Here is a 27,656-nt window from a genome sequence, read left to right as displayed (position 1 = left end):
GGAATACAATAGTGAAAGTGAAAAAATGATACTTGGGTGAGAGAAGCACAAAAATACACAAAGTTTAGGTAACATTGTTTTGTAGGAAGAGCTATGTACTATGAAAGGAATGAGTTAGCAGTTTTACACTGCTATGAAAAGCCAAATATCACATTGAAATCAATTAACAACAGCAGAGGCTGAAGGAGAACTGGCACAACATTCCTACTCTGCTCAGATAGATTGATTATATTATTTCCCCAGGATGCATCTATTCCTCTTCATAATACTACCAGGTGCTCTGCTATGATGTTTGCTTATTTCATCAGAATAATTTCCCTGTAAATCTTTGCAACTGTGATTTAAGGCTGAAATTGTCAGAAAGGCCTAAAAATTACCAGCTACTACTGAGCACAAAAATGTTCAGATGCTGATGGTTACCAAGAAGTTCCCAGAAGAAAAAAAGAATTACTTTTGAATAAAAATATTTCAATGATTAATACTTGCTTTACTGCAGCTTTTTCTCAATTATTATATTCTTATTATATTCTTCAGTACATATTCTTTAACCAAATTCACAGTCCAGTTTTCTCTTTTGGGAATCTGTTTTTGTGTAAGAATAGCAACTATACATTCAGTCAAGTTCTTTCTTTTTTCTTTTTTTTTTTTTAACTTACAGCTGATGTTTTCCTGACAAATCCCATTACTTCTCTCTTTATTTTCTGTATTCGTAACAAGAGTTTGGAAATGCCCAAGTCCATCATTATTAGAAGAGCTGATGTCTCTAATGTTTAGAACAAGTTATTTTTCAGAAAATATTTTGGAATTAAACCTCTTCATAATTTCCTTGGATTTTTATGTATTAGAAACTCTCATCTCTTCAAAATAGTTCCAAGACCCTTAGTAGCTTAAGCTGCTAAAGAAAATACAAAGTTTGCAACAATCATTAAGTATAAGTAACTAATTCTCATTAGAAACACTAGCTTAAAAAACGCAAAAAAAAAAAAAATCCACTATAAAACTATAATGAGCTTTTTGACATAAAATATTTTTATCTAATAGGCAGATTAGTTCTATTACAGTTCCTTATCTCCATAATATAGAGCAAAGGAGTCCACGCAATGGATATCCTACGCTAGCAGCAGTGAACTGAGTGGAAGGTAACTGTTTCATTGCATAGTCACAGAATCACAGAATGGCATGGGTTAGAAGGGACTTCAAGGATCATTGATCTCCATCCCCCCACCACAGGAAAGGCCACTGACCTCCAGAACTCGTACTAGACCAGGCCCCATCCAACCTGGTCTTGAACAATAGTCTTCCATACTGAAGTTTCAAGCAGATAAAGTCAGGTTATCAACTTCAGTACATGTTCCAGAAGAAATACTGCTTTATTTATTTATTTTTCTGAATTTCCATCAGAACCATGGAGAATGAATCTGCTCAAAAAATGAAGTTTTTTATTAGTACAACTGGAAATCTATTTGAGGATGTGTACCTTGGGAGGAATTCTGCAGTACAGGAAAAGGTAAGTACAGAGTAAGAAGATGAGAGACCTAAGCTAACTTCACATTCCGTCTATTTCTGAGTATCAATGGCACATTCCTAACATGTGCTTTTATAGCAGTGTAAAGTTAAGGACATCCTGTGTTAACATAATGACATGTAGGGGATAATGTATGATAGAGGAAAAACAGAGTATTTAAAGTAACAAGGTAGTTATTAAAAAATATAACAACTTTGCTATGGAGATTTGTTACTCTCTCTGAAAACAAAATTCACTCTGATTTTCATATGGTAGCAAATGTACTGCATCTTAAGTTGTCGAACCAGTAGAATTTCATACTGCTTTGATGAATCATGATAGTGATAGAAAAAAGATTGTTGTAAATATTAATGCTTAGAATAGTTATGACCTGCAACTAGAGTGTTTTAAACTAATTTTTGGGCCCCCTACTGTCTTCGTATTGCAGAGAAATCTAGCCTATGATAAACCACTTTACATTCATGCTTTCTGACATGATCAGAAAGTTTAAAGAACATTATTATGTAGTCACATACCTGCCAAAACTGAAAAGACAGCACTTCGAACTTGCATTCAGTGGTCTGAATTGGTCCACAGTCTTTCTTAGAGCATATCTTTTGGAGGAAAAAGATGAGATGACAGTGTAGATACCTGTATGAGAGGGCATTCATCTAAGGGAGCTAATTAAATTGAGGATAAGAGATGGAAGAAGTCTTAGTAATGAATTCCTTCTGAGCCAGAAGTTCAGGATTTGGGTATTTTCATGACAGAAATAAGAGAACAAAACCAGAGAGATCAGTGAACTCAGAAGTGTTATATACCATATGAAGGTCTTCAAAAAGCACTGAAACTGAACTTGCCAACCCTGAGATGCCTCCCATTTTGTAATGGGACCCAATTGCACCAATGCAAGAGCCTCTGTGATTGAGCTTAACATTCTTACTGTCAGACAGTTTAGTTGGTTATAATGAAAATAATAGGATTTGGAAGAGAAAACTGGATAGCACATAAAGCATTAATGACAAAAGCAGATTGTACAGCCTGCCTTGATTTGAATTGTATTAAGAGAAGAAAAAAGCAGGAAAGCAGAGCTTGTTAGGATGAGTTTTTGGAAGGACCTCATCTCGTGGAGGATGTCTTTTCCTTTAACTGTCTTCTTTGAGAAACATTTCATTTAATTGCATTCTAAAGAACTTAAGTAGTGACACAGTTTGCTCACTCTTCAGGTGTCTGCACAATGTTATCTCCTGCAGGGCAACATATCACGTGGATCTCAGTTGCTTTTGTATCAGTAAAGCTTACCACATCATGGTCTACAGTTTCACTCTGGATAGTAAGACACGTACCCATCTACTGTAGGGGAGAGAACTTTCAGAGTGATTAGATAATAAATAAGTATATTCTGTAATGGACTGAATTCCATAGGAAATTTTTGGGAGAATAAAGGATATTCCACAGATCTACCAGAATGCAGGCATCAAATCCTCATTGTACAGAATTTAGTGAAGGCAGATATATAGCTAACAGTTATAGAAACACAAAAGATTAGGTAAGATTTTATGTTCTTACTGCATCAACTTGGTGTGAGTGTTCCACTAGTTCATTTAGGTTGAGTACAGTTCTACTAGACCTTTTTCAAAAGGAGTATTCATTAAAATGAAAGCATACATTACTGCACAAAGTCATTAGAAATTACCCTTATTTAAAGCACTTAGATTACGTGCCTGAATTATAAGGATTATAATGGTTATCTGCAGAGTTTCTTACATAAAGTGAGAAAAGTACTTACCTTTAGAAGACCTCAGGTGCAAAAGGATCTACAAAGAGATACCCTTGCCTCCATTGCCAATTCTTAAATGAGGCCTGGGAAGGGATCGATCCTGGCTTCACCCCTTCCAGTCACTCAGATGCATTGCTGGGCCCTTGTTGGCCCTGCCTTCCCACCAGGTGCTCAATCACTGGTTCAAGACATGACTTAGTATTTCCGTTACATACAAGCAAAAACCATGATGTGTAAGAGAAATAGATGGAATAGCAATGGGGATGGTGACATAGTTTTTTAGACTCTCAGCTAACTCTTAAATATTTTGTCACTTCTGAAAGCAGCATTTAACTTCAAATATTTTGCTGTTTTTAGCAATATTAAACATCATTCAAAGTGAACCAGGTCTGAATAAGTCCCAAAAGTAGCCTATAATTTGTGGGATGTGTGAGGCAAGTGTCTCTCAAACTTCCTGTGGCAAACTTCTACAGTGTCAGTTGAAATGCTTCATTTCTATAAACACAGAATACAGAAGTCCTTTCCAACTTAGGAACTATCACATATATCTTGATGTTCAAAGAAGTCTGCCTGAAAATGTTGACATTCCACATTTTATGCAAATATTTTTTCTTTAAATTAGATACTGTCAGATTAAAAAACTTTTTGCTAGCCTGCCTACAAGTAAAGTGGTGCTGGTGTTTTGCCAGTCACCCAACAAAGCTCCGCTTATCTTCATATAATATTCTGAGTACTCAGATATGATATAGAGTCCCAGTAATCAAACACCTAAAATTATCCACACTCACCTAGGCTCATAGGAAACATCAATTGAGATCTTTAGCATCAACAGTAAACACTCCAGCAGGTGGGAAACATTGCACAAGGAGAATAGTTAGCACAACAATGACATTTAGGTCTAACCTGGGGACATTTTCCAATTAACTCTAAACCAAACAGCTAGCATATGGTACACCCTGCACACGGGTTAGATAGAGCACACGCATCTGTTCCCACCTCACTTACAGGTGCTGCAGTTAGTGAGCCTGATCCGGACACAGCTGGTGCCACTGAACTTTTTTCACTGTCATTGATAACAGCAGGATAGGTTTTCTTGTTACCGAATCAACAAAAGGCAACATAAAAAAAGCACATACAGTTTCCTTCTTTGTATATTTAACTCCTTCTCTAGTCTCTCCTTTTTAAGTATCCTCCTCAACCTAACATTAAATGTTTTCTTTTAGCCCTATTTCTTGTCTTTCTAAGCTCTGTACTATTTATTTCTTCTTTTTCCCTCAGGTATTTAGATTATTCCCTTTGGTGAACCATAATAAGATTTTGCCTGTTTATATGTAATTTCTGTGAAAGTAATGGTTGATAATCTATAACTGCACACAAAGGAATTGTCCAAGCTGATCTATATATTTTCCTCTTACCAAATGCTTAGTGCTTGACAACACACCATGCTGTATTCAATTCCCTCCCTCTGTAGCAAAGAAGGTCCAAAGCACTCACTAACTTTTTCTTTCTTTATTTATTTTCTATCTAGAAGAGAATATCAGACCATCTGAGATGATCTTAGTTGTGCCACAAAACACTTTGTGTCCACTTTGCTTACATTTTATGTTAGTTCATGTCTTCATTCATCTTGCTTAGCAGACTGATCATAGCCTAGTCCATCCACAGTAACTGCTGGAGATTTGTTTCTGACAGGTTATGCCTTCTCTCTGAACCTTCTTACCTGTCTATATTTCTTCTACTGAACTTTTCCAATGTGCATGGTTTTGCAAAGGAGGTCTGTAGTGAAATTCTCAGCTTTACATTTTAGATTTTCCAACTAGAAAAAAATATGGTTCAAACAGTGGTCCTTGTTCTTGCTGCCTGTCAAATGTTTATGCCTCAAGTGTCACGGTGCATCACATGAAACTTCAGAATTCTGTTGAAGTATATGCCTGTTAATAAGGCTAACATTTTTTCCTTGTAAGTAACACTCAATACTGCCTACTGACTCTAGCAATTACAAGGTATTATGTCAGTTTCAGAAATAACTTCCTGCCAATGTGAAGGATGTGCCTTCCTCTCCCTTGGCTTTCTTCGCATCCGTAATACAACAGTCATCATCCTACAAAATGAACCTCTTGGCAGAGATTTGAATAACCCAGTCCGACTCCTAACTCCTGCTCAAAGCAGAGCAGCTGGGACTAGAACCTCCCAGAGATCTTCCCTTCCAACCTGAACATTATGGTGTTATGATTCTCTTCTTAACATGAAAATGTCCTCTTTAAAATCATCAGCCCACCAGTGCTTCTACAAAACCAGATTGGTGGCAAGCCTCTGAGACTGACTTAAGCATACCGAGTTATGTTAAAGGCTGTGAGCTCAGAATAGAATATTCTTGGCTTTGTACAGGCCTTCAATGATTTAATTCAATTGTGCAGCCCAAATTGATTAACTCCTTAAAAATCTAACTTCAAGCAGTAATATCTGCAGTGAACTCAAGCTCCAGAAAAAAACTGAGTATAGCTATCATCTACTGCGTCTGAGTATTAGCATTTCTTACCAGGAATACTCTGAAGCCTGTTAAATGATGAATGCTCACAATTGCCCCTCACAGTCAAAAGGCAGAGAGCAAAATTGAAATACCCAAAATTGTGCTGAAAATCTATCATCTTTTTCAATTCTAGTGACTGAGGAATTTGCCAATAACTTTTCAGAGTGCTTACTTATTGAATCACTCCTACATGCTCTAAAAGTTATCTACTTTCCCACATTATACGGCTGTCAAGCTTCAATAAAACAGCTCTGATCAGAGTTCCTGGAGAACTACACTGGTTTAACTGCACGTGGGACAAACACAGCATTACTACACCACTGCTTGTTGATTCTTCTTTCACCCCTATTTAATTCTTTATGAATACTCCGTCTTGTGTCTGACTTATTTCGAAAGCAGTTGGGGAGGTTATATCCTTAAAGAAGCAGTAGTTTTACGCAGTTCAGCAAGCGTAAATAGAAAAAGTTAGCTTGCTGTGAATGCACAATGTTGGTGCAAATGTCTTGCAGAAGGGTTGTATTGCAACAGCAAAAGTCTCAGCGTAAGGCTGCAAAAACAGCTGTGGGCTGCTCAGGAGCAACAACCAACATCAAGTACTTGGCATGGCAACAATAAGAATATTGGAGACAAATTATTAAGTAGCTACCAACAGGTTTGACACCACATTTGGTAAAAGAAGCTTCAGAGAGTTTTTAGGATCAGGCCATTCCCAATCATCTCAGATTCAATGATAATCGCAATCAGTTGGAAGCTAAAATTTGTGAGTCATACTCTCTAAAACTCAGTCACTCAATGGTTCTAGGAAAGTATACATAAAAATCAGGATAGCTGCTATCATAGCTTTACTTGCTTTTTCTTTCAATATTTATAATGTTGCATTTAGAAAAGCTTGCTAATCAATATGCTGCTGCTAAACCTACTTTAAAAAAAACAAAAAGATGGAATAAACTGCCACCTAGAGTTAAGACTTTGATGTTAATGTTGGTTATATTTATAGAAAGCTTTAGTATTTCAATATTCAGGACCTAAACAGCACCTGTCAGTATAGTGTTTGAACGCTGACAAAATAGGTAGAGATATGTCACAGATTACAAGCGGGATGTGATGATGAGCATGATTTCTTGACAGATATCAATCTATTTAAATTCAGTAAGGAACTGGAGATCATTATTAGCATGTTATTCTCACCCCACTTGACAGTAATATTCTGAATATTAATGGAGATTAATAGAATGAATAAGTATAATCAAAAATAAGGAACTATTTTTTATTTCTTGACAGACTTTCAGTTGAATGGGACTGCATATGCACATATAATAAGCTTCTACAATTTCATCAGCTGATTCATGTCATCTAGTAGATATTTTATAATACCTACTGCCCCCTACATACTGAGTTGAATTTTGACATATATGAACTGAACTGTTGTATTAAATAACTTAAGCTGAAAAACTACATTATCCTGTAGAAAACTGATCTCTGCATAGAGCCATTGTGAGAGTTGCGGACAGCAGTTAGTTTTGTACATGGTCACTGTACAAACAACATAGACTACTGAGTCCCACAGGTCCATAGATTCTGCAAGCATGACTTTCTATAGCACTTTACACATAATTTATATGAACAAATTAACTCCTTGTTGGAGATGCGACAAGTACATCACAGAGGTGTACAACAAGCCTGAGACAGAAAGCAAGATAGAACTAAGAAAAACTCCCCTTACACCACCACCTGCCCCCTTTAATGTAAGACAGGGTTATTACATACTGTATGAGAACTGTTGAGTCACAGCCTGAACCACTGATTGATCACCTGGGGAAAGAACCAAGTCAGCCCTGGGAGCACAGGTGAAGACAATTCAGCTGTGTGACCAGAAGGAGTAGAGCCTGGCTGCACCTCTCCTAGAGCCATTTAAGGTCTGACTGCCGCTGGGGAAGGATCTCTAGTTGGAGATTTCTCCCTTATGGAGTTTTTCCCCTTGAGCCTAGTTCCTTGGGGATGGGTGAGCATTTTTTTTTCCTGTTGTCCCTTCTGCCATTTCATTCCTGTATCAACTTTCCACTATGCTAATCTTTCTGACATCTTTTTTTTTTAGACTGGTTTGCAGTGGAGAGAGGCACTAGGAATAAGACAAAAATCCATAGCAGACAAGAAATCATTATTTCTTCCCTCAACAGAAATTTGTTTGCTAGCTAGAAGTAGTGCTCCAAAAGTAATGCCTCCTATTTTATTATGTTGCCCCATGAAAAGTGAATGTTGGTGGTATGATGGTAGCAGTTGAACCATCCCACCAATGTCCCATTGGCTTTTCTTTTGTATCACTGCCACTGAAACACATTACCCACCAGTTTAGTGTGCTCACATCCACTGTTTGGTCCCCATAAACATTCAGCAAGCATTGACGAATATCAGTGGATGTCACTTTTTCTTTATGAATGAATTCAGTGGCACACCTTTGTTTCATCTGCACTCCCATGTCAGATGCTATTCTGTCAGACTGCCCCTCTGCTGCTATTTGTTGCACAGGAACAAAATGTAATGGGAAATTGGTGGGATGGTTCCTCTAATGTAGGCGATATTCTAAATGGCCATGCCAAAAAGGAGAGCTTCTTGATTGGCTCATCCATGCAAATTTGTGGATTCCAACCATGGAAACATTTATAGAGCTGAATATCAGCTTCAATGTGTTGGAAATGATGTTAGCAATATTGGAATATCACAAAGTTTACACTACGTGGGTCCCACAAATGACCACACAGGAACAGAAAAACACACTGTTTGCACATTTGTCAGAAACTATTGAACTAATACAAGGCTGAAGATGACAGTTTCCTGGGTCAAATCATTATTGGTGATGAGATGTGGTGTCACCACTACGAGTTGGATTCAAAACAGCAGTCCATGAAGTGGTGACATGTGAGTTCTCCAACAAAGAAAACATTTAAGACATAAGCCCTCAGTGGGTAAAGGGATGAACACTGTCTTTTGGGTATAGGAAAAGAGTAAGAGTAATACTTCTAAATTTCCTGGAACCAGACAAACCATCAACTCTGACCTGTGCATCACAACACTGTCTGACTTCCAGAATCATGACAGAGAAGAAGACAACCTTTCTCTTGCAATATCATAATCCCAGGCTCCATGCCAATTTGAAGACTGTGAAGCATGTTGCCGTCCTTGTTGGACTGTTCTATCACACCCATTGTATATTCCAGATTTGGCACTTTATGACTTCCATGTGTTTGGGCCAAGATAGACTGCAGGAGCAACATTTTCCTAGCAATGATACTGTCATAGCAGCTGTGAAATAGTGGGTCACCTCTGCTGGTACAGAGCATGGCATGCATGCTGTTGTTCATTCCTGTTGAAAATTCATAGCTAACATTGCTGACTATGGAAAAAAAAAACAGTGTTTTGTTACTGAGAATTTGCTCTATCAAATAGTATTACTGTGCTCTTTATATCTGTTGTAATTTCCATGGAAATAAATAGAAGGCATTACTTTCAGAGCAACGTAATATCACTTCATTGTATGAAGTTTTACTTTTTTGAATCTCCTCCATGATTTTCTTTGGATCTCAAAAATATCAAGTTGAGCGAGTGCTCTTGTGAAAGTGTGCTGGCATGCAATTTTATCCTATCTGACTGGATAAAATTATCAGATTTATAACAGAAATTATCAATATTTTATTAGCTTCAGTGTAAGAATACTTTTTTTTTTTAAAAGAATGAATCTCTTAGGGATTAATTTTATACTCGTACTTACTGAATTTGGCCTTCTACTCACCATGCAAGTTGACGTTCAAGAATCATTTATGTTAGTGAAAACATTTTCTTCATATAAAAGAATGTCTATTGTATTGCTATATAAGACATCGTTTTTTTCAAAGAAAAAATAAAAAACATTCATTCAGAAGCTTTCATGTTAGTACTGCAGAACCATCTAACAGCCTTGCTCTAAATTTCCAGTAGGCATAAGCTACACAGACTGGATAATATTATCCCTTTCTCAAATACATTTTTTTTTCTCCAGCTTCTCCTGAAGTGTGCTAAGCTTTTTTGGCTGTTTGTACTACTCTCCTTAACACCTATAATTCTGACCAGAATTGTATATTCTCCCTTCCAACAGTGAAACTTAAACCAAAGGGAGTTTCTTTTTATAGTTGGATAGATATTCACTACTTTAAAGTAGGCTCATTTGTGCATATCTACTGTACAGCCACTATATGTTGGAAGTACGGTCTCTCTCCTCTGTAATAGCTTACAGTAGAACTTAATGCCACCTATAAACTCTATTTCATACAGTATCTGACTTGTTATAATCATGTTAGTTCCCCTTATAAAGCTGTTATGCAGCATTATGTCTGTCACCAGCACTGCGTAAGTCCTTGCAGAAAACATGCTCTTACTGTTGCTACATCCATGATCGTGGCTTGTGAAGAATTGACATCATCAATATTAAAGCAGTAAAAAAGTATACAGAGTTCACTACAAGCTATCAGATGTTAAAAAAGTTGTATCTACTTTCACAGCTGAAGTATTGAGTTCCCATGGTACAAGAAAACTGTGCAGGTCAGTTTACATCAAATAATTATTGTTTATCAAGCTGTAGTTACACAGTAAAAGTAAATGGCTTCCCTAACTTAAGCCTACCCTGCTTTTAAGCTTTTCCTGCCTTCCTCATATGCCTTCCTTTCCTTCCAGTCCTTTTAGTTTTGTATTAATTTGGTAACACTGAACAGATGCGGACACGTGCCAGCAGATAATCTTTTTCACACTGGAAGTGTTTCCTGGGTTTCATTATCAATAGTATTTTCAGTATCATTAGTACAATTTTTAGTATCGGTAGTATTTTTAGGTATTATTAGAAGGAATATTTCTTGTCTCCGGTGATTAAAGGATTCTATTCTTCCTTCTGAGTATACCCTGTATATATTCAGAATTCTATCATAATCAGTACTATATGAAAGGAACATTGTATGTGATATTTTCTGAAAGCTTATGAATATATAATATCTTTGTAGATAGTCTACATGGGGTTCAAGCTCATGCCTTACTCAGTTACACCACAGCAGTTAGTCCTGAAGGACCCAGATTCCTAGGACAACTAGGTTGAACACCTGGACTATCCATAATGCGTGATTCTTCCCTCGAAGCTGGTCTGCATCAAGATCTCAACTGCAGAATTACTTTCATCTGCAGTATTTGCAGACATGTTTCTTCAAGTACTTGTACACTTCTATACTTAACTCCAGTGACAGACGGCTATCAAAGTACTGAAAAGCACAGTGGAAAAGCATATTTTTTTTCTTCGGACAACTGAATCCCTACAGAATATCATTTTTTCTCTGGTAATCTTCATTTAAAACAAAACAACGAAAAACTAGCAGAAGTTGGGTTCCAAATCTACCAGTAGCCCAGGCAGATTTTGGTCAATAAGTAACCTGAGCACCTTCAAGATGTAAAATATCTTGCAAATTCTAATGACTCAATTCTAAATGTGGGGAAACAAAACCTATTACCTCCTCAGTCTGTGAAATTTTGAAATTGAGTCCTATTTGAGAAAAGAAATGTTGAAATATCCCTGCCTTTTCCTGCTAAATACAATCCATGCTTTGCTGCTTATTTAGCTATCAGATATGGACAAAATGCCATTAAACATTTCTTGCAAGTCATATATAAGGAATAAAAGGGAAATAAAATAAAAAATACCAACAAAACTACCATTATCTTAAATTTGACAGCATTTAAGCTGTCAAAGTTGTAAGCTGTGAGTTGATTCACAAGGTATACACTTTGCCAATTTCATCTAGGAAGAATGATATCATGAGAGTGACATTTGAGACAATGCTGCACTGAACAGAAATGCTTGTTCAGTGACTACGTTTTTGGCTGCAGAAATCCTCTGTATTGCAGTTTGAAAGTCTAATTGCAGAGCTAAACTATAACAGCAGTTAATAACCTGCTCTTATTTCAGGTGTCACTGAAGGGCTCAGAGACAAAGACTACAGTGAAGGAAACAAAACCTAAATATATATAGCCACACGTTACTTTGAAACCTTCAGAAATTCTAACATGTTTCAAAGACAAATAAAAATTAGGATTAGCTTGGACAGAATCCTTGCTCAAGGACAGAAGTTCTTATATGTAACTTAATAAGCAAAATCAAGCTTTGTTTCTCCATGCACCAATGAGTAAAGTGTTCCTGACTTTACACTCCTGAGCTGCCCTGACCTGGAGGAGGAGAGGCGTGGAGTGCAGAGACCCAGGAGGCAGAGGGAAGGCTGGGCAGCTTGCTCCAGGGCAGCAGTCCTGCTGATGCACACCACCCAGGGGTGCTAGCAAAGGCCATGGGCCCGTCTGGGTTGGAGAATGGAACCAAGCCATTGAGGACAGTGTTTAGCAACAATTAAGCTAGTTTTCTGAGAAACAGAGCAATCATTTTTCCCAGTTCTTGCCTGGCATTTCACAGGTTCAGAATTGCTGTACACAAAGCAAACAATTAAAAGATTACTATACGGAGTTACACCATTCCCTGGAGAGGGATGTGTAAAACACCTTTTAAATTATAATTCTTGGACATTCAGCTGCAGTTCTCAGCTGTTCCGCATGAAAGCATTCCTTTCAGGTCTTAAAAGTCCTTTTCCAGGTCTTTTAACCTTTAAGTTTCACACTAGAGTGATCCATCTGTGACAGGGATTATCTTTGACATCTACAGAGCCCTTCTTCAGGAAGTAGAACTCCACCCTCTGTCACATCAACGATTCATAGAATCACAGATTGTCTTAGGTTGGAGCGGACTTAAAGACCATCTAGTTCCAACTCCTCTGCCATGGGGAGGGTTTCCATCCTCCAGATCAAGCTGCCCAGGGCCCCATCCAACCTGGCCTTGAATTCTTGGTGGCGTATCTACAGCTTATCTAGTCAGCCTGCACCAGTGCCCCACCACCCTCCGAGTAAATTAGGCTCAGCAATTTCATTTGCTTTCCCAAAGTGATAAATTCGTCTTATGTTCTAGCATATTCCACAATAAAAGTTTACACTGTGTTCTCCAGCACTTCTTGCAGAACATAAAAAGATCAGTACTACAAATCATAGCCCCAGTATAAAACTAATTTCATCCGTCAATGGGTGACAAAACACCCAAGACATTTCAAAATACAAGGAATCATCCAGTACCCTCGATTTTTCCAGCAAGCCATGGTCTTGCTTGCTTTACTCACATTGCTTCCTTCTCCCCACAGCTGCTGTGGTAATTTAGATCATGCAATAAATTTGTCACACACTTCTACAGAGAGAAATTGTTTTATTAGCTCTAATCTGAAGTGTCAAGCAAGAGAACTTCAAGAGAAATGGGTTGGTAGCATGCAGAGAGAACTGATGATTTTGGCATAACTCTGCATCTAGTACAGTTAATGGTAAACGAGTTAAGTTTCAAGTAAGAGACGGAACAACATTATGCCACATTTTTCTTTTAGTGTTATACACACTTAATGAAGTCAGCAGGCCAAAATGAACACTTGTTGTTTCTGGCATATAGAAGCTGTACATTATGCAATCACTCCACTGCAAAATACTTTCCAGTTTGTTCAATATATAGTAATAGGCTTGAAAAAAGAAACAGTATATTAAACTGATACTGAAATAAATATATGAGTAATCATTAGTAAGTAAGGAAAGAAAAGTTACTGGCTAAGTCTACTAAGATTTCTATGTGTATCAGCAACTTCTTAAGTAAGCAGAAAACTCACAATGCTCTTCCCAAATTAGAAGCATGCCCCCTCTTCCTATTTTTAAGTGGTATAATGAAGCCTAAGAGGAAGGTTTAACACCTTTTCCTTTTGTGGATGGATTTTGTATTCTAAGAAAGAAAAAATGCAAGCCAGGAAGTTACAGTCAGCAGAGTGAGCCATAAAAAGTTAAGAAGCAGTGATAGCAGGGCTATGCAATGAGCCAGGAAGCTGTGGATGAGCACAACACAGGCACTACTTCACCTACAAGGCATGGTCCAACCAATTCACTACAAGGCAGGCAGAGCAAAAACAGGAGAAAAAAAATAAAACCTCAACATATAGAACTGAAAACCAGTGCACTTGCAACATAACTCAGGCAAAGAGATTTAATGGCCTCAGCTAGAACTTGAATGGAGGGCCTGGACCAGCAGCAGCTATGTAGGTAAAGGTCCCAGGTGAGACCTCTCCTGGCAATTGCAGCCTCTTATTGCACTCAAGGCCTAGATATGGAGTATGTCTGCATTCGCCAGGAGAACTGCCCTGGTTAAAGAATTACAGTTATCTTGCTGAAAAAAAGTAACTCAAAAATATTGCCTTGAAAGGCTTAACTGATAGGATAAAGAACAAAAAGTCCTTTGATATCCTCTCAGGAAGAAAACTACTCTAAAAAGACAATTGTATGTAGATATTTATTTGTAAACATTAGTAAGACTAGCAGGGCAAATATTGTGTCACTTCTTCCCTGTAAGGTATTATCTGCCTTGCAGCAGAGAATGCAATGTTCAGGCAAAGAGGCCTTGTACCAAACAATCCTCTTGAAAACATTTTGTCCCAAAGTTTATAATGATAGTGCTATTTTGTTATTGTTGTCTGTTTGATAGCAACTCTAATAGCTACACTTTCTGAATTTTAAATAACGTTGTAAAGGCATGCATCTATTACTAGCTTCCTCAGAATCGTATTTTTAATTTTTAGTCAGGTTTTAAGCTAAGCATGAATGTAGAGCCATCCCTGTGGAAGATATAAAGCAACAGTTAGGTCTACTAGGTTGATATGGGGAAGTGAAAGAAGACAATGTGATTAAGAAAGGAAATTCAGATAGATTGTTATAAAGTTGGCAAAATGACAAATCTTAAGGTATTTCTGCACTAATGTTAGAAGGTTGGGAGAGCTGTAGAAACCGCTACAGATTTTCATGAATAAACATAATTATAATTGGATTGACAGAGGCATGTAGAATAAACTTCACAATTGAAATGCTCTCTGCTGACACCCCACATTCAAAATCCAAGGACTGCATTACTGTGGAAATGGAGAGCCTATTGTATTGCAGCCTTGCAGCTATACATAAAGGGTCATCCCTGAATACTGGGAATATGATCTGACTTCACATTGGAAATATTGATTCAGAAGCTTATTCTTCTTCTGTATTTGTTGGTCTTCTACTTTCATACTAATTCAGAATCATGTAAGTAATCCAGTATCACTTTGTGAGCCAATTCGCTATGCTGAAATGCAAGGGCTTTAAATAAAAGATGCGCAGAACTACTTGCACATAATTGCTTGTGCTTTCTGTATAAAGTCGCATGAGAAAATGCAGAAGAGAATCAAAAGATAATCTGACTTTTTTAAACTTGATTTTGGCTCATTTTTTGTGCATGTTTTTTCCTCGGAAAATGAAGGTTGTGAAATTGTTCTGTTCTCCTTCCGGTAGCTTGCAATCTAGTAACAGCAACTGCAGAAAGGGCATTGAGGCTTCACAGCCGGTGTGTGTCCTCAAGTTTAGTGGAAAAAAATGACACACAGAGAAGAGGGACATTACTAATGGTACTTCCGAAGGCAAAAATAAAACAAAAGGCATGAAGAATGTTACATTTTGTTTTATGGCCCTATAACATTTTATTTTGAAACCTCATACATTTAGTGAAATAGAAAGAAGCTGTATCTTCAATAAAGCCTCTTTTTGCCATAGTGAATTTTAGCCTTTGAATTTAAGTAGAGGCATATTCAGTTATAACACTGAAGTTTTCATGTCTTTATGATCACACTGTGGAACATATTCAAAGAAACTTGAGGTTTTGAACTGAACCTTAACTTATATATCAGTGGTCTTTTGTATGAGTTTCTGCAGTAAACTAGTTTAGAAATATCAGTATCCTAGAAAATATACATTAAAAAAATAATTAAAATACTTATATAGGCAGATGACAATAAAAAAAAGCAAAATGACTCACCTATTTTTGACTGGTATTTACCTTTAAAGTGAAATTTTGAAACAGGGATGGTGATTATTTACCAAAACATCCTCCATAATTAATTTAAAAGGCATAAATATGTAAATATCTGATGTATTCTGAGCCCTCTAGGACCTGGAAAATCTTCTGCAAACCAAATGCCTGTCAATTAAAATAAGAAATACAATAAGGCAATCTCCCAGTTTCTATTCTAAATAGCTTAATAGAGAAGACTATGTTAGTTCTTCATCACACATTCTGAATGTATTTGCATACATAATAGCTAGAAAAGACCACATTACAACTTATGATACATTTTTATCGTGGAGGTATATAGTGTATGCCAAAAGGAGAGTACCTTTCATAGTCAATTAAAAACAAACAGAAAAGAAAACAAGACTGCAGTGGTGTCATTCCTATGGAGATTCTGAGTGGCTCCTTTTGCCTTCAAGTTAAGATATATTATTGCTATGCAGGGTCAGTACAAGGACTTTAAAAATCACGCGTTAAAATCATAACAGTGGTCTACAGTTTGAGATTACTGTTGCATTTTCCTTTTTTATTTTGTTTTGATTCTTGGTTACTGGATCACATTTTCAAAGTTTTATTGCTAATCACAAAATGAAAGAGCTTATGTCTTTTTTTTAAAGATAATCAAGATCACGTAAGAATAAGTAAATTTAAGAGCTTTGACAAAAGTACATGTGACCTGTGAGACTCACAAGACAGGATAAACTTTTATAATGCCACATAATATTTTGAATGGGAATATCAAACTAATGAGAAAAAAAGTTGTAAAATATCAAGTGGAACACATCCTGTAGAGTTTCGTGCACTTCAGGTTCATGTAAGCCGTGAACTGCAGTGAAGCACTAGCTTGCCCAGGTAGATTGATCTGTGACTTCACCTTTGAAAATGAGGAGACAAGCATTTGCAATTTTTTCTTGAGATTAGTTTGGCTAGCTCTCTGATTACAGAGCATTTCCACAAATCTAGAGGGACTGCAAAGGAGGGAAGACAGGGTAGCAGGGCAAGATAAAATTTTCTGCAGCAGGCTTTTCCTTCTGGCCCTTCTGTTTGCAGGTGATAAACAGCTACCCAGGCTGGCTGCAGGCACGAAGTATCCTTTAACACTCTTCAACAAGTAGTTTCATGAAGCTGAGTATTCCAGGGCCACTTGTCTTTAGCATGAAGAGTAGCATCTGACTGGAGGATTTGGAAATACTCATGGGAATGGCAAAGAAAGAAGACATAAAACAAGACAGTGTGAATGTTGAGTGTGTCACAACATGCACCATACAGTTTAGGCGTTGACCAAGAAACTGCCTTTTTTCCCACATCTGAGACCTTTACGCAGGCTGCTCTGTAGGCAGACTCTCCAGTGTCAATATGTGCACTTACAATACAACCTTTCCTATAATCAGGAAACTGATGAGATTTCCTTCTTTTACTTGGCTATTTTCCAAGCCTTGTAGGAACATATTTATTTTTAGAACTCTATTCCTAGGTTAATTTGGTTGGATTAGCCTAAGGGCTCAAAGTTATTAATGGAAAACAGAAAGATAAACATGCATGCATACTCACACACATAGATGTGCACCTGTACACACAACTTTGATATCACATAAAAATCAAGTTAAAAATACAGTTTAAAACAAACCCTTCACTAGTAATCTGCTTGTTATTCAACAGCAAGTATAAAAAGATCAGTTGACTATTTATTTCATTTGGAAAATTTCCCTACAACTTATGAAAAACAAAGTTTAACTATAGCATTAAGCTTCTAAAGGAAAAAAGATTATTTTTGCAGTCCTAATAATAAACTTTGATTGTATGCAAGTTCTAGCATAATTAAAGATTATTTATGTGCCAAATAACATCACAGTGGTCTGTAATAAGCACTAATATGATACAACATGTCAAAGTTCAAAGCCCCAGCCCTGAAAGACAGAGAATAACTCACGAAACCATAAGCTTATCTAAAGCATTGTAAAAACATTCAAGTATGTCAAATTCAATAGCTTTCTGAAAACAAAACAGGAAATCATCTTCTTCTCTGTCCTTCACCCTTTACATTGTGGCACACCTGCTTTTGATATTGCATAAAAAGTACAAACACAGCATACTAATTCCGCTATCACTGTTTATCTTCAGTACTACTATCAGCTGTATCATATTTAAGTGAAAATAGATACTTTTCTTCATATGCCTCCTGTTTTGTACTTAGTATCTTATAACATGATTAAAATGTGCAGCCTTTCAAGATGCAAAGCTTGAACTGACAGTTTTGCAGAATCAGGTCATGATTATACATGATCATACTTCCAGCTGTATGTAACAAAATGCTTGCTGCTGCCAGGAGGGTGGCCTGCGATCTCAAACTCACCTGACTGCATCCTCTTGGAAGCCTCAGTGCTTTTGCCAGCACAAGGAAGATGATGGGAGTGAGCAATCGGCCAAATGGGAAGACAGCGTCAGTTTGTCCCAGGTTAACTTAAACGTGTAGCCATTGCTGCAGGCCCCTTATTTGCAAGATGTTAATAATACAGATGTAGTTTTACTTATTTCTGTGAGATATTTCACACAGCTGGAGTAGTTTAAAAATTTTGATCTACCTCAAATACTAGTGAAGTCAGTGAAAAACTGAAACCTACAGCTTCCTCAATAGCCTGTGAGTACATAAAAACTGGAACCATGACTAATTTGGGGACTGTGTCACTCATCACGTAGGTACAGGCTTATACATTAAAGCTGTGAGCAGGTAGTCAACACAGTGGCTAAAATCCTGAAAATTACAGTCGGTAGTCACAGTAGTAGGCATACACACCAACAAAACGTTATCTTAAAAACAGTTCAACTCTGAAAATTAAATGTCATTCCTAATTGGAAAACAAACCACAAATTGCCACTCAAACTATTTTATTCTGTATGTTTATAAAGATGTTTTCCATGTCTCTCTTGCAATCTTTTAATCAACACCTGTATAGTTTACATACATGATAAGAATACGAAGTACAAAAGGAAAAATAAAAGAAAATGTTCAGTGGAAGCAGATGTAAATTTGCTTTCTGAAGCTGCAGTGCAGCAATTCAGCTCATTCCAGACTCATTTCAATTAACTGTAATTTACTCACTGAACATTATTTTTGTAACTAATGTAAAGATTTAAGGAGTATACAAAATATGGACATGTTCTGTGTAACTAACCCAGTACTAGCTATGTGCATCACTATGAATTAATGCAATTCTGCTCACACCTCTTACTCAAGGTAAGAGAAAAAAAGAGAAAAAAACATATTTCTTTATTATCACAGAAATAAATATTTTGTGAGAACAGAACTCCATCTCTTTATAGTTTGTTTTGGTACAGAATGTGATAAAGAAAACTTCTGCATTTGAGAGATCTCCAGACTTCTGAAAAGACTACTAATGATTTGTCCTTACAAATCACAATCTGCTTATAGAGCACTGCTGGAACTAGAGCTATCCAAAGCCAGTTGATAGGGAAGTGTCAGAAGACAGATGAACATGTTTTTGTTAAAGCCCTACAGGCAATTAAGCATATTTTCTTTAGTTCTGTGTGTAAAGCAATTGTACAAGTTATCCCAGTTAACTTATACAAAACATTTGAGGAGTAGCAAAGAGAGGATTTTGAATTATGGGGTTTCTGTATCACAGAACAAAAATGTGTCTTCTGTCCTTCCCTGGTTTTCTAAGGTTTTAGGATTCCCATGCGTAAGCAATTTTGTGTCAAGAGGAAGGAAGAAAACTTGCTGGCCTAAAGCAGAATCTTTTATCATCACACGGCTTAAACACATGACTCCATGTTTGGTGGCTTTAGGTACGAAAGAAAACAAATCAGAGGACCTGCTGTAAAAATGAAGTATAACGCTTATTTGATATGTCTAATTAAAGCTATTTTACAACTATCAAAAAAGCTATACAAGTTAAAGATACAGAGATAACATTTCCTCCCTCCATTAGCAAAATATATTAGATCCAGAAGTGCTTTGCATAGTTACAGTCAGCCTTATCCCAGAGAGCCTTTTCTCTAGCAGAGAGAAGCTCTTTAGTGTGAAGGAGATCTGTAAGATGGACAGCTTGCTCAACTCCTGAGATGGTTCCCTCCTCAGGAGAAAAGTAGGAAACACGAGCCTGTATTCATGCTCAGTGGTAGGAATGAAAGGCAGTTGTGGAAGCAGTGCAGAATATCGCTGCACTGGGTATATGAGGGAAGCATGTTAGCAGCAAGAAAAGTAAGGAATAGAAATAGAGAAGTTAGAAACTTGAGTGAAGAAATCATTGAGGGTTGAGAAGTAAAAAACAAACAAACAAACAAACAGGCAAAAAAACCAACTAGGTGAAAACAATACTAGAAGAGCAGAAAGCATACAGGTGGTGAGTTCAAGGAGACTTTGCAGGATAGAAACTTGTTTACAATAGCTGGACGTAGATGGACTGTGATTTTAAAAGTCTTAAAATCATGAAATTGCAATATTATTCTAACATACTCTTATTTCTTTCCAGTTACTTTTTTTTTTTCTAATTGTGTCTATAGGAGTGCTCAAAGAAGTCCCAAAATAAACAAACAAACAAACAAACAAAGTGCAGTTGATTTCTGTTTTGTATCTGGAATTTTTCTGTTCCAGACTTGCTTTTTGTCATTGTTGTCAGATAATTTGGAGCTTGAATTAGAGAACCTGTTGCTGTTTGGGTTTTAAGTCTGGAAATAATTACAGATATTTAATCAGTTCTTAGTAGCCTTTTGTATGGGGAAACACTAGATGCAACTAATACTGATCTTTGCTGGAAAGTTTCAAATTTAATAAGGAGAGGAGAGGAGAGGAGAGGAGAGGAGGGGAAAGGGGAAAAAGGGAAGGGAAGGAACAGTGTTAAAGCCAGTGGTTACATATCAGAGTAAGACAGAATATATTTTCTTCTGTGTTTTTCACCCTTTTCACCTCCAAAGCACTGGTGAGTTTGGGGTAAAACAGGCTTTTTCTAGCAGCTATTTCATCTCTCAGAAAATGAAATTGTAATCCTCATGGGAATCTAGCAAAAAAGTTGTTTGTAGAATGCTGTTAATCAATCTGCATCAATCCAAAATCTCTTATGATGACTAGGCAGTTCTGAAACTCAACTCAAAACTGCATTGCAGACTTCTGTGCACAGCTGCTTGCATGAATTTAGCTCAGTCTGTAACTTTGCAATCTCAACTTTGTCTCCAGAGTAGTCTGGATCAAGTGATGTTTATATTCAGTGTTTTAAAATAAAACCTATGTGATCCTATGGTAGGTTTAACACAACAATATAATCTGACAGCAGCATCTGTATTGTTTGTAATAATTTGCATAAATAGGCCTGAAGTAGTGTATGCATAGCCTGAAAAAAAAATGTGACAGCCTTTGCACAACCCACTGAAGTCAAGGAGGAAGAGAAAGAGGAAACATGCATTTTAGGCTTATAATTTTTTTTTCAAGTTAACATTTCAAGAGGATCTATTTCAAGAGAGGATGGTAATTGTCAAGAAATTTTGAGATTTTATATGGAGAATAGCACTGTCCTCCTTTAGGATTTGCCTTTGCTGCAAGGATTAATACTCACGTGCGTAAGCCACTGCAAAAGCTCAGATTATGCCCTTAACTCCATGACCTTAGGTGTATTGCTGAAGTTCTCACGTCAGTGGCAGTGGGATAAGCTGTTCCAATTCTTTCATCATAGACAGTGGGTACTTGTCTCTCGGGAAACTGGATCTAAATTATGAGGATGGACAAGTGGCAATTATTCCCCACAGTAAAGTGAAAGAAGAACCCACACAAAGAGTCCTGGGCTCCACCTCACATCTGCCTGTCTAAGCGGCTCAGCTTGGTAGATGAGATGCTCCTGTGTTAAAAGGGAGTATTTGCAACATTTGATTAAGTGCTGAAGATAACAGTATAATGAGCCTTGATTTAATCCTGAATGGCTTGCAGTGATCTTGCAGAAAGTCTTCCAACTTATAGAGGGAATATAATCAGAAGGATTTTTTTTTCCAAAAAACAACCTTGTTTTCTAAACCAAACAAATCCTAGAAATAGTTCAAGGCATCCAATCTTTCATCAAGGACACATTTTGTATACAAACTATAGCCAGCAAAAGATTCTTCTTAATGGCCTCTCTGACTCTGCATGTAACTATGAGGAACAGGAGTGCCCACGGAACAGGTTTTTCTGGTGAAGGAAGGACCTGGTAGTTATTGTGCTACACGAAAAACAATTTGAAATTGATATAGAACCAACCCTCCTTCAGAGGAGCAGCAACCAACTTGTGGTGTGAATTATATAGAAGAGAATATTCTGGGTATGAATTTAACAAAACAGAGAGAAATGCTGTCATTAAAATAAGTTATGCCTGTTGTACTCCTTAGTTTTGTCCTCTTTCTAATGTATTAACAGCAGTGCTTCATTTCAGGAGTTTGGATTTCCTGAATTAAATGTCTACATTTTGTATTTTTTGCATCAGTCTTTATTATAACTGTTATAAGTAGGCAAAAAAATGATTTGAAGAATGAAGCCAATGTACAAAGCAGCCTCAAGAGTGTGATCAGTGAGAGCTTCAGCTATGAGAGCATGCACAGCACTAATAAACTTCTCCATGTGTAGAGGAGATGCAAACAGCAGTGATGCACAATGGAAAGAAAGTATGATAAGCTCTGAGATTCTTCACAGGTTTTGCCACATCCTACAAATTATTCAAAACTTAAAATATTTAGCTTCTTTCTCTGAGTTTGCAGAGCCAAGTTATAAAATATATGTAGAACTACCTTTTAAAAGGAGTTTGTAGTCTTTATGATTGCAAAGAAAAGTCAAAAAGTATGACTTTGCTTCTAAAGTGTTCAGGAAACACAAAAAATGTAAACAACTTTCATTTCCAATGTCAGGATTCTTACAGGCTGGCTAATGGCTCTGAACACATAGGATTGTAATACAACAACCAGAATATTTATTTACACATAGCTAGCCCATTCTTCTTCTCATTTTATCCCTATGCCCCCCATAAGCAGATTATCTGTTTTAGAAAAGTAGTTGATTATGGATTTGGCATTTAGGAATCAATGTAAAGCATTGCACTAAGAAAAGGAAAATGTTCTAAGGTATCTCTTAGATACTGCATTGAATTACAAGAATATTTATGCCCTATCCAGCTCTTGGTTTTCAAATACATTTCCTAATTAAAGAACCTCTCACGTCGTCTGTGAACTGCACGTAGTCAGATTCCTCAGACTTATCAGGATGATCTTCATCTAGTTTTATGCAAAGAAGACCAGTCAATCCCAATTTTGCAGCACAACAAACAAACAAACAAAAAAAACCCAGTAAACAGAGCTTAATTTTGCATAGTGAATTGTTTTGCTCCTTATTTGGTCTTCATTCAGTAGTTGTCAGTCTTATAAAGTGGGTAGTTGCCATCTAAGTGTATTAGATATAACTCATTTTGTGTTCTGCATTCTGTTGGATATCTTCGTTTTAGCCTTGAACTGGCAAAGTTCAACATTGCTGTAACATTTTATCACAGAATCAGTACCACTTTAATCGTGTTTAAAGCAGTACATTACCTGAAAAGTCAGGCCCAAACGCCAACTGATTGTGACATGAACATAAATGCCTGGAAATATAAAATAATATAATGCTGCATACGAATTCTTTTAACAGAAACGTAGACTGAGTCTTCAGCACTGGAAAAAAAGCTAAAATTCATGTATACAAATTCTGTTTGCAATATGTTCTGAAAATCTCCATATTGTAGGCTCAAGAAGATAACAAGAGTAGCTACTTTTCAGACCTATGGGCCCTTCATCTAAACTGATTTACCTGTCAGACACATTCAGGAGTTCAAACATAAAAAGAAAAACCATTTAATAAACTCCTTCACAATAAGCAGTTCCTGACATAGGTCAAACAGGAGTAATAGCAAATCCTTTAAAGAGCAACAGAAATATCTTCAACACATGGATATATGTTCTCATGACTTCTGACCCACCTGAAATGAAGGAATGGGATTGTTTACCATATTGCAGAACCAGTATTCAGTTACCAGTTTTATACTTGAATTAGTGTATCATTCAGACAGAGATATGGACAGGTTGCTTCCAAAATAATTTTATGAATTAAGGTGGCTTTTCTAAAAAGAGCTGTTTCTTGCTTCTCTCCATAACAGCAGTGTGCAAACAGCATCGGAAGCCATTTATTTGTGTGCATTATTTCCACAGAACATCAATGGCCAGAAGCTAAGAAGCTGATGACTAACTTCTATATTACAATTCTGAGATGATGCTAGTCATGTCAGTATAGACTTCTGAAAGAAACACCAGTATAATTTGGAGACTTTCTTTTTTATTAAGAACTACACTTTATTCAAACAATTGCTTAGACAATTAGGATTAAACTGCTAAGGCAAACAGTGTCTGATCCAGCTGGAGACAGCTTTTTGAATAGCAGAAAGTTCCCTACAATGAAGAATGATAGACTAGCAAAAATTTTAAAGAAATTTCAGGCTCCCATAAACAATTCTGAGAACCTGAATAATAGGAGATATTGCATCCGTACTGCAAAGGATGAAGCAGGAATTGGACGTAATGCTTTTTTAGTAATTGCCTGTCTAATGATCAGTATTCAAATAATATTGTATAGGTTGGCCCTTTTGCATATACCCTTGCATTTTCTGTCTGTGCTACACCTAAGGAAATGCTGAGAAATTAGGAAGTGAATGAGACCTTTAACTGAACGTTGTTGAACTGTGATTCTGATCAGAACCAAACCTTCTGGCAGCTCATGTTAAAGAGTATAGAATAGGCAATGTCCTAAAATAACAGAACATTCAAATGTTAGGCATAAAAGACACTGAGTTCCCCTTTCAATTATGTTGTCACCTAGACTTTTGAGGTCATTTGATTCTACTTGAAATGTAATAGAATTCAAATACAAAGATACAGAATTGCTTTTAAACATTGCAGCTGAACACTTAAAACATTTAATGACTATACATTCCTCAGATCTCTTCCATTCCACCTTCTTACCCCTCAAGAAAACAATCCCAAACCAAAAAAAAACCCTAAGCAAACTCCAACCACACTGTCAGGCTAAACTAAGAACAGCTTAAACAACAAGAGAACAGAAGCTAAAATTTGGTTTACATCAGTTGATTGTGGACAATGAAAGCTAATTTATAGGATACAGAAACTATGCTATAAAGATCTATTATAGACTTTAGCAAAAGATGTGAAACATTAGACTTGCTGATTAACTTGGATACAGTCTTGTAACTATTCTAAAGAACCTGCTTGGAAAGCAAAATTGGTCTGTTCATTCAGTCTGTTCCTCCCCCATTGCTGGCTGTTGTTTCTTTCTTCCTTAATCTTCATTTGTCTTCTGGTATTCTTTGCCCTCCAAATGCAGGTTGCTCCTTTTTCAGAGGGTATCTTAATGCCAATTAGGTCATTGATTTCATTTTCCATTAGCCAGTGAGCTAATAGTTATTTAGGTTTGGTACTGCCCTCCTTTCAGTACTAGAAAATAATCTGCATTCTTTTGTGTTTCTTTGCTAGTCAGCAGAGTTGCTCTTTTTCTGCTAAATCTTGCCTCTGCCCCTTCTGTGTGTGTTGCATCCACCCCCTCACAATTATATTTTTGTCTCTGAGACTGCCTCACAACTTAGAGTACTCACTGTTGCACTTTACAAAAATTTTTATAAACTTCTAGCTGGTGAGCCTGGCAGTGTTATCCCTATCTCCTCCTAATCTATTTTTGTTTATAATACTGCATTCACTCATAATTTCAGTAGATATGCATGCAGTTTCCAGTCTTTGCAACAGGATTTCAAAATGTAGATCCAGACTGGTAAGACAAATAACCTTTATAGTCAGTGAAAACTGTAATCATTGTAAAGAACCCCAAGAAAATAGGTAACAGGTAGGAGCTGTCTTACTTGTAGTCATCTGCCTTAAGGTGCTACTGTCTCTGACTCCTTCCTTGAATTTAGCACTTATAGCTCTATGAGAAAAAAATATCTACAAGTACTTTAAGGAATGACTGGTTGCAAAAGCTTTCTGCCAGGTTTGTATTTGATTAGAGATATATATACTGCTGTAACACAATTTTTTGCAGAGTGTGTGCAAGTTTGTGGAAGCGATAATAAAAATAATGAGCACAATGCTCTGCCTGAATAAGCACAGTGCTAATGTGGCTACAAAGCTTCCGGTAGGTATGCAAGTTCATTACAAGGTCAATCCCATGATGTATCTGTAAAGAATGCAGAAGAATAAAACATAGGGAATATGGCTCCATATGGATGACTCATCAGGTTTAATAGCATTATTGTCACTTGAAGATAGTCTCAGGAAAACAGTAACTGTTCAAATGTTTCTGGCCTACCAAGTACTATTGGTAATCCTGTCAATCACCACTAAACCTTGTTTCCAGACCTGCTCACGCTAATTTAGAAATATCCTCCTCCCAAGAAAGAAAAGAATTTGTACCTACATTTTTCCAGTTTATTCCAAGAATGGGAATAGACAATGTAACTTTTAAGTCCTCACAATGGAGAATTTCTTTTCCCCGCTCCTCTGTGCTACTCCCAGCAGGCTATCACATCAAGAAGTCCATTTTAACTCTTTCCAAGCTGCCATCACATGTCAGTTCTCCTTTATGATGCTGCCTTGTCTTCTGCCTCGAGTCTAATTTGCATGGTTCTGTCCTTTTTTCATAGCTTTATTCCTGCTGTTATAATTACACCATTTTTCACTTTTCAAGTAAAATGATACTCACCTAAAATTAAAATAATGGATTACACCATTTATAACTATTCTGCAACAATACTGAGGTTATGTTAACAACTGTGAAAACAGGCAACAGCATCAGTGCCACTATTAGTAGGTTTATTCCAGTAACACAAGATAGCAAGGTGCTTCTCTGACTAGTTTTCTGTAACCACAAAATTTTCATGAGGTTTGTAAAATATTCTCTTCTTGCATCTATCACACTTGGGATATACCCAGTTTTGCAGTTTTAAGTTTTAAAAGGGGATTATCCTCCTTTTGAATACCTCACCCGATGTGCTTGACAGCACAAGGTAAAGAAATTCTGTGCCAAGTGACACTTTCTTTAGCAATACCATCATCTTAGTTCAACTACAGAAAAGTTATCATTTATTTATATTGATGAAAATCATGAGACTTCCACATCCCGCTTACTTCTTTCATATTATAAGCTGGGTATTTTATGTTACCACTGTTCCTTGCCCAGCGAATGCATTTAAGACTAAGTGACATGGCAAATGGTAGATGTTTTAAATATTTTGATTCTACTCATGCCTAGGTATGTGTTTGTGCATAATTACACAACTGATGATTTACTGAGCTATATTATGGATTCCTTCAGGGTTTCCTCTACCAAGACTTAAGCACATAGTGCCTTATGGCTGAATTACAGTGTGACAAAAGCCATGCATAGAGAACCATAGTGTGCTTTCCAAACAAGCATCCACAGCAGGCTTCATTTCTGTGTATAAATAAATGTTAGGGGCCCAAAACAATATGGTAGGTATTTCACAGTTCCCATTCATCAATGTTTCCGAACAACTTTTAATTTACCAACATGGTAAATTAAGATGGTAAATACTATATGCAAGGCCATTGCATGGTTCTGTTATTGTTAAACTTATTGTTGAAAATAGATGAGTCTGCTGTGAAATTTGGATTTTCTCTTGGCAATACACTTGAAGAAAATAGTAATGCTAAGAGCAAGCATTGAAATGTACAACGGTATTTCAAAAATACATAGCTCACAAGATACTTTAAAAACCTGGTATTTTCATTTTTTTTTTTTTTAGAAAAACCAAAT

The 27,656-nt window shown here is 36.8% G+C and overlaps 2 long non-coding RNA genes across 2 annotated transcripts in view; both read right to left on the bottom strand.

Annotated features, from left to right (window-relative positions):
* The window catches only part of LOC104911476, a 15,090-nt gene extending 7,449 nt beyond the window's left edge, over positions 1-7,641 (bottom strand). The window contains exon 1 of the long non-coding RNA XR_004160127.1: positions 2,041-7,641. This is a non-coding gene — a long non-coding RNA (uncharacterized LOC104911476). The remainder of the gene's footprint in view (positions 1-2,040) is intronic.
* A 1,884-nt stretch (positions 7,642-9,525) lies between these two features.
* LOC109368222 overlaps positions 9,526-27,656 on the bottom strand; it is a 20,769-nt gene continuing 2,638 nt past the window's right edge. The window contains exon 2 of the long non-coding RNA XR_004160128.1: positions 9,526-21,533. This is a non-coding gene — a long non-coding RNA (uncharacterized LOC109368222). The remainder of the gene's footprint in view (positions 21,534-27,656) is intronic.

This window comes from Meleagris gallopavo, chromosome 6 (genome assembly GCF_000146605.3).
Source record: "Meleagris gallopavo isolate NT-WF06-2002-E0010 breed Aviagen turkey brand Nicholas breeding stock chromosome 6, Turkey_5.1, whole genome shotgun sequence".
Classification (NCBI taxonomy): domain Eukaryota; kingdom Metazoa; phylum Chordata; class Aves; order Galliformes; family Phasianidae; genus Meleagris; species Meleagris gallopavo.
The sequence above is the reverse complement of the archived record's forward strand: the minus strand, read 5'-3'. Positions and strand labels throughout refer to the sequence as shown.